The following is a 14,796-nucleotide window of genomic DNA, read 5'->3' as shown; positions in this document are numbered from 1 at the left end:
ACAGTAATATACTCTCAAATGATAATGTTCTGGAATGTTAGCACCATATAAAACTAACTATAGTTGATAAACTCACCATGGCTTACCGTGTAACCAGCATGGAGTTACTTAGTGCCATGTTCAGAGACAGACTAACTTCAGGGGTAGGCACAGTATAGAAAGAATATTCTAGCCACACAACAATATCCAGCTGCAACTCACAGCAAGAACAAGCAGTAGGGAGGAAAACACAGACATCATTGCTGGGCGAAGACTCTCCATCACTCAGCAGCGGCCATGTGGAAGCCATGGGGAGGGCAAGCAGCCCGGCCCAGCCCAGCCCGGCCCAGCACAGCCTCTCCCGGGCACTTCCCACAGTCTCCGGAGTTCCCCAAGCACGTGTTTCATAAGTCACTGCTTCTGGTCTATCACCACCAAATGCAGTAAATCAGGAATACTGCATGTCTAAAGACAAGGAATCCACAAAGTTTGAATTTAACATCACCTAATTTACATATATAAGTGACCATAAATGTCATCTTCCTGAATTAAGGAGACAGATATGATGATTACTTCAGTTCAACTGACAGATATTTATTAGCCAATACTGTGAGCAAGAGTATAATGAAAGCCTTGTCATTCAGTAAGCTAACTTTGTAGCCAAGACCAAGAATGAATGTCACAACTCCTATTCTAAAACCTGAAGGGCACCATCGAGCCACACTCTAATTACATCATACATTAGTGTGCCATATTTAATAAAATACCATGCTTAACATTTTCCAGTATATACTGTGAGAAAATCAGAAATTTTTCTTTCAAAACACCCTTGGAAATTCATCATTACTGCTCTAGCACTCCCTCCTCAGAACTAAACACGGCAGGTAGAATGCTCGCTTCAGCAGCACATACACTAAAATTGGAACGATACACAGAAGATTGGCATGGCCCCTGCGCAAGGATGACACGCAAATTCGTGAAGCGTTCCATATTTTTTCATGGTGTACAAGAGGGCCTACACCTATTAAACTCTGAATTAAAAATAATAATAATAAGGGCTATCTCATTTGCCCTGGTGATAACTTACTCTCCGTTGGAGATTCTGCTTCTCTTTTTCAGATAGATGCAGATCCTAAGGAGAGCGCCACCCCATCGTACCTCAAAAGGGCCCTGGCTGAAACTAAGGAAAATTGGCGAACAAGCAAAGGTGCTATTTTCCTGATAAACCAGATACCAGCACAAGGGGGAAGGAGACCGACACAGAGCAAAATCAACTCCTATCAAATCAGAGACCCAGAGCCTCAGAGGCCCCCAGCACCTCATCTCTGAAGCAGACTAAAAATGAACCCAACATGGCTCAGGGAAATTTTGTGGAAGAGGGGGTGGAAAGAATATCAGAGCCACATGTTGGGTCATGATATACAGAGACATACTGTGGGCTAACTCCACAATGCACGACCCATATACCTCAACAAGGAGGGGCCAATGGGGAGGGGGTAGGTCATAGATGAGCCTAATAATGGTACCAAACTGCCTATATTTGCTGAATAGAAAACTAATAAAAAAAATTTTTTTAATGGCAGGTAGAATTTAAGTGCTATGTGCAGGTGTGAGTTAGACCCATCATATCTCAGTTACACTTCATAGCAAGCCTCTGAAGTATATATCCTTTGTGGTTGTTTTAGGTCTAGTTCACATTCAGTATCAAATTTGAAAGATGTTGTATTGTTTATTCATTTAACACAATCAGGATAATAAGCAAAGCCATCACTTCTAAAAGCTTATGGCCACTTACAAACCTACTTTGCACTCCTGTTTTTCCCTCCTCATTATCCTCACACAAATATTATTTGTCTTCACAGACTCATTTGCATTTTAGAAAAGTTTTAAAAATTGAATCACATTGCATATGTTCTTTTTTGCTGGAATCTTTACAAAATAATTACTCTGAGACTCATCTACACTGCTGTATTATCAATAGTTTGCTCTTCTTATACAGGTTGTAGAATCCCATTGTATGAATATGACATAATTTGTTGTTTGTCCAGTCGCCTGAGATATTTGGAAAGTTTCCAGATTTTGACAATTATGCATAAAGCTGCTCACACATTAACACACAAATTTTTGGACAACAATGTGCTTTCATCTCTGTTACATAAATATCTAGGTATATGTTCAACATTTTAAGAATATGCTCATCTTATTACTGTTTTTAAAAGTCACTGCAAAAATATACATAACTAGTAAAATACATCTATTACATAACATGCATGTCCAACATGCCTCAGGACAGCAACGAATGCAGACCAACACATGGGTGGAGGACAACATCATGTCGCGATGTCAGCACCCTTCTGTACAAGTTTTGAGTTAAAAATCTCAAGTGGAGGCTGTGGAAATGGCTCAGTGGACAAAACTTTTGCCAAGCAAGCCTGAAAACCAGAGTTCAAATACCCAGCACCCATATAAATGCCAGGTAGGTGTGGCAGCCTGACGACAGTCCCCGTGCTCAGGAGGTAGAGAGAGGGAATGTCCCTGGCAAGCTGACTAGCTGGGCTAGCCTAACCATCAGCCCCAGGTTCAAGCGAGAGAACTTGTCTCAGTAAACACAGAGGAAACTGATGAAGAAAGACGCCTGGCAGCAATCTGTGGACTCTGCACATGTACGTACACCCACACTCACATGTGCACACTCATACAAATGTGCATACACATACACACACAATATACATTTAAAAAACCTAGAGTCTTTGGGAAAGAATCCACTTATGCTCCTATTTTTAAGTTGCCAACATTCACTGAGGTGCTGTGACTCTCAGGACACTCATCCCTTGCTTCGGTTTACACCTACTCTTTGCTAACTAGCATCTCTGCCTCCCTCTTATAAGGACCCCGTGGTTGCATTATTATGAGAATAATCTCCTGGATTTCTAAACTTAGTCATTTAATCATAAATTTTACCATTAAAGTAATACATTCACAAACTCCAAGAGTCAGGGTTTAAGTAATTTCGAGGGGCACAATGAGACCTAATGCAAGCCACCTCCTTGCAGTGGGGTTATGTCATTTTGCAAAGCCATCAGTAGAAAGTAAGAGGTAAAGAGCATTCCTCCACAGCCTCATCAATGCTGTCTATGGTCAGTGACCTTAATTTTCATCTCTTTAATAATGAATGATGTTGAAGTTTCATGGACTTACTTGCTGTATGTATATTTTTTGTGTCATTCAAACTTTTCCCCAGTTTTCACTGGGTAATGTAGGGGGGTTTCCTTCAAATTTGGAGAGTTCTGTAAATATTTGGGAGGGAGATCTTTTATTAGATATCACTAGCAGATATTCCTGCCAGGTTTTGCCTTATTTATTGATGACACCATGTTTCAAATTTTTCTTAGTTGTGGTAATTTATGACTTTTCCTCTTTTATAGGTTGGACTTTTGATGTCCTACCAGAAAAAAAAAAAAATCTTTACTAAACCTATATTCAAAAGGAATTAATCTTCTCTTCAGAAATTTTGTAATTTTAATTCATAAGTGAGGTCTATGGACCATTTCTAATCAAATTCTGCACACAGTGTAAGACAAAAGCCTAGGTTCTTTATTTTTCTTGGATATATCTAATTATTTCAGCAGGATTTCTTTAAAAACTCATCCTCTCTCTTCCACCTTTGTCAAAATTCAGTTAGCTATATACATGTGTCAACTTTGGAGCCCTCTAGTTGGTTACATTCCTCCATTTGTCCATCTCTATAATAACAAAACATTGTTTTAGTTATTACACTCTATGATTGAAATCAGATATTAGTCTTCTAGCTCTGTTCTGTTTTAAATTATTTTGGTTGGTTTAGGTCATTTGAATTTTTAATGTTTTCAATTTGTATGCTAATTCATATGGAAATTTTATTGACATTGTCTTCCCTCAAATGTAAGTACTTTCACTGTTGTGCTACATTACATAGTTTTTCAATTTCCAATGTTCGTGTCTAGTATATGAAAATTCAAGCTGGGCATGGTGGCGCACACCTTTAATCCCAGTACTCGGGAGGCAGAGGCAGGAGTATCGCCATGAGTTCAAGGCTACCCTGAGACTACATAATGAATTCCAGCTCAGCCTGAGCTAAAGTAAGACCCTACCTCAAAAAACAAAATTCAATTGATTTTCATATTGACATTGTATTCTCGAGCATTGCTACCTCAATCCTATAGCATTTGTGGAAATCATATCACATCCAAATAAAGACAGTTTTACTTTTACCTCTATAAACTGAATGTCTTTTGTTTCTTTGGTGCTAGCTATGAATTGACTTGAAATTACTGAGTTAGTGGCATCTCATGGTTTCCATGTGCTGTGACTTCATCTTCAATGCATAGTACATTTGATTGCTGTTTCAACCCATGGGTAATTTAAAAGTGATTTCAGGCATTTGAGAATTTTCCATGGATCCTTACTGTATTGTGTCAAGGGGTTATATTTTGTGTGACTGCAACTCTTTCAAAATTATTTATAACTTGTCTTACATCCTAGGATATGAACATTGTAAGTGTTCTGCACTTGAAAATTGCTGCAAAATAGAAGGGGTTATGTTTTCATCAGCATTTTTTAGGTAAAAACATATAATATAGAGCACAATTGATGTTCTGGAAGATGGGGTGTTTTTAAACTTTCCAGATGGACATGGTGGTGCATGCCTTTAATCCCCGCACTTGAAAGGCCAAGGTAAGAGGATCACTGTGAGTTCGAGACCAGCCTGAGACTACATAGTGAATTCTGGGCTAGAACAAGACCTTGCCTTATAAAACCAATAACAATAATAATAATAATTTTAAAATAAAAAACCATCTAGAGTGAATATCTTCTTGCCAGCCTACTCAGTGAACAAGTTCAAATGACATTTATGTCTTTTTATGGCTTTTCCACCTCACACGTTCAGGGTCCCATATTTATAATAAATGAGATGTAAGGAAGAGTTAGCTTATTTTCAGTAAAGTAAAAAATTTAAATAAGACTTCCCATCAAGATGGTGTCCACCTAACCACGTGGTGCATTAGGTCTTCTAGGAAGGAGCAGACTCTAATAGACCTCCAGTGGGAGGGCACCGAGGAGCAAAAAAAAGGGGGGGGGAAATCTGCTGATTTCACATTCCCAGGTAGCCTACCAGTCCCCCAATCCCCTCAAGCAGCCACCCTAGTTACAGTCCCAGGTACCTCCTGCACTAACTGCAGGCAAGGGGACCCAGGCCCCATGCCTCAAGCTCACAAACACAGTCCCACTCACCACTGCCCCTACCCTTGTGCATGGACCAAAGCCAGCAGGCTAGCATTCCCCTAGGGGACATCCAGGCACAAACACTATCCCACTTGCCCCTGTCCCACTCACTGCTGCCCCCCACACCCACATGTACACACAGGCCAGCAGGCTAGCTTCCCCCTACCATCATCCAGTGAAAACACCTTCCATCTTACCACTGCCCCCCACCCCCATGCGTGGACCCAGGTAGCAGGCTAGCATTTCCCCAGGGGACCTTCACTCTCAACAAAACCATAAATCAATTAGACCTAATGGACATCTACAGAACATTCTACACAAAATCCACAGACTACACATGTTTCTCAGCAGCCCATGGAAACTTCTCTAAAATAGATCGTATACTTGGTCATAAAGCCTGCCTCCATATATTTAGGAACATCAACATAATTTCTTGCACGATATCAGATCACAATCCTGTATTGCTAGAAATTAACAACACAAGATATGCCAGGAATCCTACCAGCTCCTGGAAACTGAACAACACACTTTTAAACAATAAATGGGTAATGAACAAAATAAAAAGTGAAATTTCTAGAAATGAATGACAATGAGAACACAGTGAACCATAACTTATAGGACAGAATGAAGGCTGTCCTCAAGGGAAACTTCATAGCACTAAATGCTTTCATAACAAAGACAGAGACATCCCGAATCAATAATCTAACCATAATCTAACCAAAGGCAAGAAGAATCCAACCCAAAAAGCTCCAGATGAAAAAAAGCAATTAAGATCACAGCAGAAATTAATGAATTAGAAACTAAGAAAACAGTTTTTAAAAAATTGATGAAACAGGGCTGGAGAGATGGCTTAGCGGTTAAGCGCCTGCCTGTGAAGCCTAAGGACCCCGGTTCGAGGCTCGGTTCCCCAGGTCCCACGTTAGCCAGATGCACAAGGGGCGCACACGTCTGGAGTTCGTTTGCAGAGGCTGGAAGCCCTGGCGCGCCCATTCTCTCTCTCTCCCTCTATCTGTCTTTCTCTCTGTGTCTGTCGCTCTCAAATAAATAAATTAATTAATTAAAAAAAACATTAAAAAAAATTAAAATTAAAAAAAAATTGATGAAACAAACAGCTGGTTCTTTGAAAAAAATAAACAATATTGATAAACCCCTGGCCAAGTTGATCAAGTGAAAAAAAGAGACACTTCAAATTAACGAAATTAGAAATGAAAAAGGAGAGATCACAACAAACATCAGTGAAATTGGGAGAATCATCAGGACTTATTTCAAAAACCTCTACTCTGGGGAGGGAGGGGAGGGGATCAAAGGGGTGGGAAACACTAATCTGGACCCAAACGGCAATGGTACCATAAAATTCTACTTCCTGAAAGGCAGACCAAATGGCTGAACCTTCACTAGACCCTTACAGGAAACACCTGAACCACAAGACACTGGAGAGGGTAGGGTCAAGACTAAATCTTCTACATCTTCCCTCCCTCCCTCTCCCTGTACCCCTCTCTCTTTCTCCTCTCTAACTCTTGTATATTAGTTATGTTTTTCCTCATTTTCTTAGTGGGCACTGACCTGTAACCCCCACTACCAGCATGGGGCTATCATCCACAATGAGCTTTTGATCAGAGAAACCTACAAGGTTTCCCAAAACAATGACACACTTCTGTCAGAGTACTTGATGACCCACCAAAGGTCAGTGGAAAGACCCTATTGCTGAAGACTCTATATGCAGCTGACACGTTAAATGGAATGGCATGGCTGGAAGCCAGGAGAGAGTCAGTCCCCAGACAGTCAGCGTGTCTAGTGCCAGAAGGTGCTACATGGGCGACTGGGGGAAATGACCAATATCTGTCCAAGAAACTCATGGTCTAACCTAATTAGCAACAAATAACCTGTTGTGATGCCCACACAAGTGCAATGGTGGCACACAGCCATGGTGGGGAACCAACTGCTCTTGATTTGGCTAACTGATCCCCTCAGTGGTATGAGACCCATAGCTGGAGCTGGGAAACAAGTCAGAACCATATCCAAACATAAGCCCACTTTCCAATATCAAGCTACCATTAATCATGGGGTACAAGAGGGCCTATACCTATCAAACTCTCTATCAAAAAAGTAAGTGTTATCTCAATTTTCTGGGTGCTAACTTACTCTCCATTGGAGAATCTGCTTCTCTTTTTCAGATAGATGCAGATCCTAAGGAGAGAGCTGCCCCATCATACCTCAAACGGGGCCTGACTGAAACTAAAGAATATTGGTGAAACAAGCAAGGGTGCTGTTTTCCTGATGAACCAGATACCAACACTAAGGGGAAGGAGACCAACACAGAGAAAAATCAATTCGTGCCAAATCAGAGAGCCAGAGCCTCAGAGGCCCCCAGCACCTCATCACTGAAGCAGACCAAAAATGAACCCAACATGGCTCAGGGAAATTTTGTGGAAGAGGGAGTGGAAAGAATGTCAGAGTCACATGTTGAGTCATGATATGCAGAGACATTTATCATACCAATAACTGTGGACTAACTCCACAATGCACGACCCATTTACATCAACAAGGAGGGTCCATTGTGAGGGGGTAGATCATGGATGAGCCTAAACAATGGTACCAAACTGCCTGTATTTGCTGAAAAGAAAACTAATAAATTAAATTAAAAAGAAAAAAACCTCTACTCCACAAAATGGATAATATGAAGGAAATGGATAAATTTCTGGACACATATCACCTACCAAGGCAGGTTACCAAGCAGGTTAATCTCCTAAACAAACCTATCACACCCATCGAGATTGAAAAAGTAATCAAAAACCTCCCAAAAAGAAAAGCCCAGGACCAGATGGCTTCTCAGTTGAACTCTATCAAACCTTCTTGGAAGAACTCAAGCCAATCCTTCTCAAACAGTGCCACACAATTAGAGAACACAAAAAAGCTCCCCAATTTCTTCTATGAAACTAGTATCACCTGAATACCAAAACCAGGCAAAAATGCAACAAGAAAAGAAAACTACAGGCCTATTTCCCTGATGAACTTAGACACAAAGATCCTGCACAAATTCCTCGCAAACTGAATTCAATAACATATAAAAAGCATTACCCACCTTGAGCAAGTGGGCATCATCCCAGGAATGCAGGGGTGGTTCAACACATGGAAATCTGTCACTGTAATACACCACATAAATAAGCTTAAACACCAAGAACACATGATCATTTCAGTAGATGCAGAAAAGGCCTTTGACAAAATACAACACTATTTCATGATCAAAACATTGGAGAGAAGAAGCATGAATGGTTTATATCTCAACATAATAAAGGCTATATAAAAAGATCCTAAAGTCCAAATAATACTTAATGGAGACAGACTGAAGGAATTCCCATTGAGATCAGAAACAAGACAGAGCAGTCCACTCTCATTACAAGCAGTAAGACAAGAGAAAGAAATAAAAGGGATACAAGTTGGAAAGGAAGAAATTAAGTTATCTCTATTCACAGACAACATGTTTCTTTACATAAGAGACCTGAGAATTTCATCTCAAAACTCTTAAAGGTGATTAACTCCTTCAGCAAAGTAGCAGGATACAAAATCAATGCACAAAGATCAGTAGCCTTTCTATATGCAAAAGACAAAGATACAGAGAAAGAAACAAGTGACATTGTCCCATTTTCAATAGCAAAAAAAAAATAAAATAAAATACCTTGGAATAACATTAACCAAGGATGTGAAAGACCTGCATGTACAATGAAAACATAAAAACACTCAAAACAGAAACTGAGGAGGACTTGAGAAAATGGAAAGACCTCCCATGCTCCTGGATAGAATTAACATTGTGAAAAATGGCAATCTTACCAAAGGCAATATACAGATTTAATGCAATCCCAATTAAAATCCCAACATTGTTCTTCAAAGAAATAGAAAAAATTGGGCTGGAGAGATGGCTTAGTGGTTAAGCACTTGCCTGTGAAGCCTAAGGACCCCAGTTCAAGGCTCGATTCCCCAGGACCCACGTTAGCCAGATGCACAAGGGGGCGCATATGTCTGGAGTTTGTTTGCAGTGGCTAGATCCCTTGGTGCACCCATTCTCCTCTCTCTCTCTCTCTCCCTCTTTCACTCTCTGTCACTCTCAAATAAATAAATAAAAATAAACAACAAAAATTTTTTTTAAAAAAATAGAAAAATTATCTCAAGATTCATATGGAATTGCAGAAGGCCTCAGATATTCAAGTATATCTTCAGCAAAAGAAACACCTCTGGAGGCATCACCATACCTGATCTAAAGCTATATTACAAAGCCATAGTAATAAAAACAGCATGGTACTGGCATAAAAACAGGATTATAGACTAATGGAACAGAATCAAAGACCCAGACTTAGAGTCAAGTAACTACAGCTACTTGATATTTGACAAAGACCCAAATAATGTAGGCGGGAAAAAATATAGTATCTTCAACCAGTGGTGCTGGACAAATTGGATAACCATGTGCAGGAAAATGAAATTCAATCCACATATCTCACCATGCACAAAAATCAAGTCCAAATGGATCAAAGACCTCAATATAAGACTGGAAACTTGGTTACTACTGGAAGAAAAAGATAAGAGGAACTTTCCATGATACAGGAATGGGAAAAGACTTCCTGAATAAAACCCCAGTAGCTAAGGAACTTAAACAATCACTCAACCATTGGGATCTTGTGAAGCTGAGAAGTTTCTTCACAGACAAACATACAATGAGCAGAGCCAATAGACCACCTACAGAATGGGAGAAAAATTTTGCTCACTATACAACTGACAGAGGCCTCATTTCTAGAATTTGTAAAGAACTCAAAAACCTAAATAATAAACAGTCAAACAACCCACTCAAAAAATGTGGCAAAGTAGCCAGGCGTTGTGGCGCATGCCTTTAATCCCAGCACTCGGGAGGCAGAGGTAGGAAGATCACTATGAGTTCAAGGCCACCCTGAGACTCCATAGTGAATTCCAGGTCAGCTTGTGCTAGAGTGAGACCCTACCTCGGGGGAAAAAAATGAATTTGAGCCCAGGTGGTGGCACACGCCTTTAATCCCAGGAGGCAGAGGTAGGAGGATCACCATGAGTTCGAGGCCACCCTGAAATTACATAGTGAGTTCCAGGTCAGCCTGAGCTAGAGTGAGACCCTACCTCAAAAAAAAAAAAAAAAATGGGGCAAAGAACTCGACAGGTAGTTCTCAGAAGAAGAAATAAAAATAGCAAACACACACTTAAGAAAATGTTCATAGAGCCAGGTATGGTGGCACCTGCCTTTAATCCTAGCACTCAGGAGGCAGAGGTAGGAGGATCACTGTGAGTTTGAGGCCACCCTGAGACTACATAGTAAATTCCAGATCAGCCTGGACTAGAGTGAAACCCTACCTAAAAAAATAAAAAAAAAGAAAAGAAAAAAGAAAATGTTCATCATCCCTAATCATCAGGGAAGTGCAAATTAAAACAACTATGAGATTCCACCTTACCCCAGTAAGGATTGCAAATGGGAGGGGGAACTAATAGGATTGTACTGTGTATATGTAAGTAGAAGAACAAATTGATGGGGGTGAAAAGGCCTAAGTGAGGTCAGGGGAAGAGATTACGTAAGGAAAGGTGGAGGGAGAGATAATCAAAATTGAAGAGGATATAAATTAGTTATATGGAAACCTACTTTTTAGACAATGGAACACACAGGAACCATAAATTGTTGCTAGAAAATTTTTACTGCCTGGGATGGGATACTTTCCAGTGAGTTGTTGGCCAGGGAGGTCCCTGATGCCCCACAAACATTACAGCTCATTGCCAAGGCCCTTGGTTTCCCACTAGAAATAGGTGGTAGACATTATTGCTGAAGACTGCATACTTGGGCAAGGTGAGAAATCCTGCTGGAACTGAGCTGAAAACCTCCTCCATGTAGACCAGCTGACACTGGAAAAAGCTATGCTGCATGCAGTTCAATGAAAGAGAAAGAAATCACCAGTGATGATACCCAACAGTGGACACTGCAATCCTTATAATTGGCCAGCCAGGCCAAATGAGCCAACAGGTGTAATAGTGGCATGTCTGTTAAAGTGGAAACCAGCTGCTCTCTAACTTGACTGGAGGCCCACTCCATGGAAGGGAATATATCCCTGATACTGAAAACCTACAACATGGGTAGTCATGAGCACTAGGAGTATGAAGTCTGTTGCTGTCTTTCTAAAAGTATATACTATGCTCATCAAACTGCCCAGTAAATATTTCTCTTAACATTCATACCCATGTATTAATGCTACTCTCATTTTTTGCTAGAGAAGCTTCTCTTTTCAGATGGCAGTGACCTTCGGATGACTCAGAAGGCACCATGGTGCTGAGAAGTGACAGAGGAGTGTTTAGCACTGAAATATCTCAATCATACCTTCCATGGTTCAGGGTCCATTGTGAAAGAGATGGAAGAAAAAATGTAAGAGCCAAAGCAAGGGTAAGACTCCTTACAATGTGCTCCCAGACACAAAATGCCCTGGATATCCATGACCTCACAGTGCCTGACACTATATACAAGACCATCATAATAGGAAGAAAAGATTATGAATCAAAATAAAAGAGAGGCTGATTGAGAGGGGGAGGGGATATGATGGAGAGTGGAGTTTCAAAGGGTAGATTGTGGGAGAGGGAGAGAATTACCATGGGATATTGTTTACAATTATGGAAGTTTTCAATAAAAATATATTTTAAAAATAGCAAACATCAAAAAATCAAATGAAAACAAATGCTGACAAAGTTGTGGAGAAACAAGAACCCTCATTCACTGTTGGTGGGAATGTACAATGGCACAACCACTATGGAAAGTAATATGGAGATTCCTGACAAGGTTGATTATAGAGTTACCAACAAACCCAGTTATTCCCTTGCTGGGTATTTACCCTAAAAGCTCCACACGTCAGCTCAGACAGATTTGCTCAACCATGTTTATAACTGCTCAATTCATAATAGCTAAGAGCTGGAATCAACCCATATGTCCATCACTAGACAAATGAATAACCAAGTGTGGTATATGTACACAATGGAACACCACACAGCAGTAAGGAAAAATGACACAATGAAATTTGAAGAAAAATGTTCAAACCTAGAACAGATCATTCTCAGAGAACTCACACAATCACAGAAAGATAAACGTCACATTGTCTCACTCATCTGTGGCTTCTAACCTGAATCATCCCAAGATTCTGACATACCTAATAAGCCTTTTAACAACCACACAATAGGGAAGGTGGGGCGGGAGGGGAAGGTAAGGGTGGGGTTGAGGGGAAATAAAACTGGACACAAATGGCAATGGTACCATAAAATTCTACATCCTAAAAGACAGACCAAATGGTTGAACCTTCATCAGATCCTTAGAGGGAACACCTGAATCACAGGGCCCTGGAGAGGGTATTAATCTCCTCTCTCTCTCTCTCTCTCTCTCTCTCTCTCTCTCTCTCTTCTCTTCTCTTCTCTTCTCTTCTCTTCTCTTCTCTTCTCTCTCTTCTCTCTATCTCCTTTATATTACCTATCTTTTTTCTTCCTTCTTTTCCTTGGTGCCAGCCTGTAACTCCCAGTACGAGCATGTTGTTAACATCCACAATGAGCTGTTGATCAGAGAGACCTAAAAGGCTTCCAAAAAGTATACAGATTTCTGTTACAGAACTTGATTACCCACCTAAGGTTAGTGATAAGACCCTACTGCCAAAGACACCATATGCTGTTGGTATGGAACATGAAGTGACCTGGATGTAATCTGGAAAAGAGTCAGTCCCCAGACAGTTAGCTCATCTAATACCAGAAGTTTCTACATGAGCCACTGGGGGAAAATGACCAACATCTGTCCAAGTAACTCATGGTCTAAGCTACTCAGCATCAAACAATCTGATGTGATGCTCACATAAGTTCAATAGTGGCACACAACCATGGTGGGCAACCAACTGCTCTTGATTTGGCTAACTGATCCACTCAGGGGAACAGAACCCATAGCCAGAGCTGGGAAACAAGTCAGAACCATATCAAAAAAATGTGCTTGCTCTCCACTCTCAAGCTCCCACCAATCATGGGCTACAAGAGGGCCTAAACTATTAAATTCTCCCTAAAATAATAATGGTTATCCCATTTATCTGGTGCTGACTTCCCTCTTCGTTGGAGAATTTGCTTCTCTTTTTCAGATGGACGCAGATCTTGGTGAGAGAATCATCCCATCACACCTCAACAGGGCCCCAGCTGAAACCAAGAATACTTGGGGAAATAAGCAAGAGTGTTGTTTTCTTGGTGAATGTGGTACCAGCACAAGGGTGAAGGAGATAGACTCGGAGAACACTGAACTCCTGAACACTGAAACCAGATATCCAGAGAGACACAGAGGCTCTCAAGACCTCATCACTGAAGCAGACCTAAAACAAGCCCAGCATGGCTCAGGGAAATTCATGTAAGAGGGGACTGAAAGGTTGTTAGAGCCACAAAATGGGACATTACACATAGAGATACTGCCACTTACCCATAACTGATGGCTAAACCCACAATGCATGACCCATATTCCCCAACAAGGAGGGTCCCTGCAGAGTGGGGAGAAGAGGGAGGAGGCTAACAATGGTACCAACATGACTGTATGCACACTGTGTACATAACAAACAAATCAATAAATTACCAAAAAAATTAAATAAGGAATTCACAGAAAAGTGAATATCCCTTTTTGGCACTGTATTTTTAATTTACTTTATCTTAATTTCTGGTATTAGTTAGAATTGACAAAAAAAGTACTTCTTCACAATATTCAGCATTAAATGGTCTCTAAAGAAACATGAAATTAGCACCAAACAATCATTTTATAATTCTTAATATGGTAAGTTGTTTAACATTCCATTTACAAATAAGACATCCAGGCAGCATTATTTAATGATATGCTGTTGTGATGACCTGCTTTGGTGGCAGACAGCCAGTGTCCTCTGTGAGGGGCATTCTCCTGCTGAAAAGCACTCTGTGCCACTAACTTGTCTCATCCAGCTACACCTCCCATTAAGCCTATCAATATTCTCTTGATTTCCAAGACAAAAGAACCATAAATACAATAATAGTAACAAAAGGTTGGGAAATTCTTCATTCTTTTCCAATGTCTCTACTTCCCCTCACTACCACACTTCTTAAAATAACTGTCCCCTAATGATGTTTCAATGACAGTCTTATACACAAAGACTATATGTCTTGCAGTATTGTAGTGATCTTAGTTTCTGTGGGTACACTCTGTGGTGTCCACAGTGACAAAATCTTCTCACACTTTCCTCAGAGTGCATTCCTGTCCCTAAGTGACATGCGACTCTACTTGCAGGCTCTGCTCATCATTCCCCACTCACAAATCCTTATAGGCTGTCTTCTGGGTTTTATTAATTTCTAGATTTTAGCTCATCAGAGATCATTATCTTATCATGTAGGAACAAACCAAATTCTCTTTCACTTTACAACTCTGCAACATGAAACTGAAATTCTTCTCTGTTAGCATTTATGGCACCATATTCTTTTGCCATTCCTCTTACATCTAAAAAACAATCTTATCTTCTTACTTCCCAGCTCTTC

The 14,796-nt window shown here is 40.4% G+C and overlaps 1 non-coding gene across 1 annotated transcript; it reads left to right on the top strand.

Annotated features, from left to right (window-relative positions):
* Positions 1-868: 868 nt before the first annotated feature.
* On the top strand, positions 869-975 carry LOC123460387. Its single transcript, XR_006636952.1, has one exon. It is a non-coding gene; the product is annotated as a U6 spliceosomal RNA (small nuclear RNA).
* Positions 976-14,796: the final 13,821 nt, after the last annotated feature.

Source organism: Jaculus jaculus, chromosome 4 (assembly GCF_020740685.1).
Source record: "Jaculus jaculus isolate mJacJac1 chromosome 4, mJacJac1.mat.Y.cur, whole genome shotgun sequence".
Lineage (NCBI taxonomy): Eukaryota > Metazoa > Chordata > Mammalia > Rodentia > Dipodidae > Jaculus > Jaculus jaculus.
The sequence above is the reverse complement of the archived record's forward strand: the minus strand, read 5'-3'. Positions and strand labels throughout refer to the sequence as shown.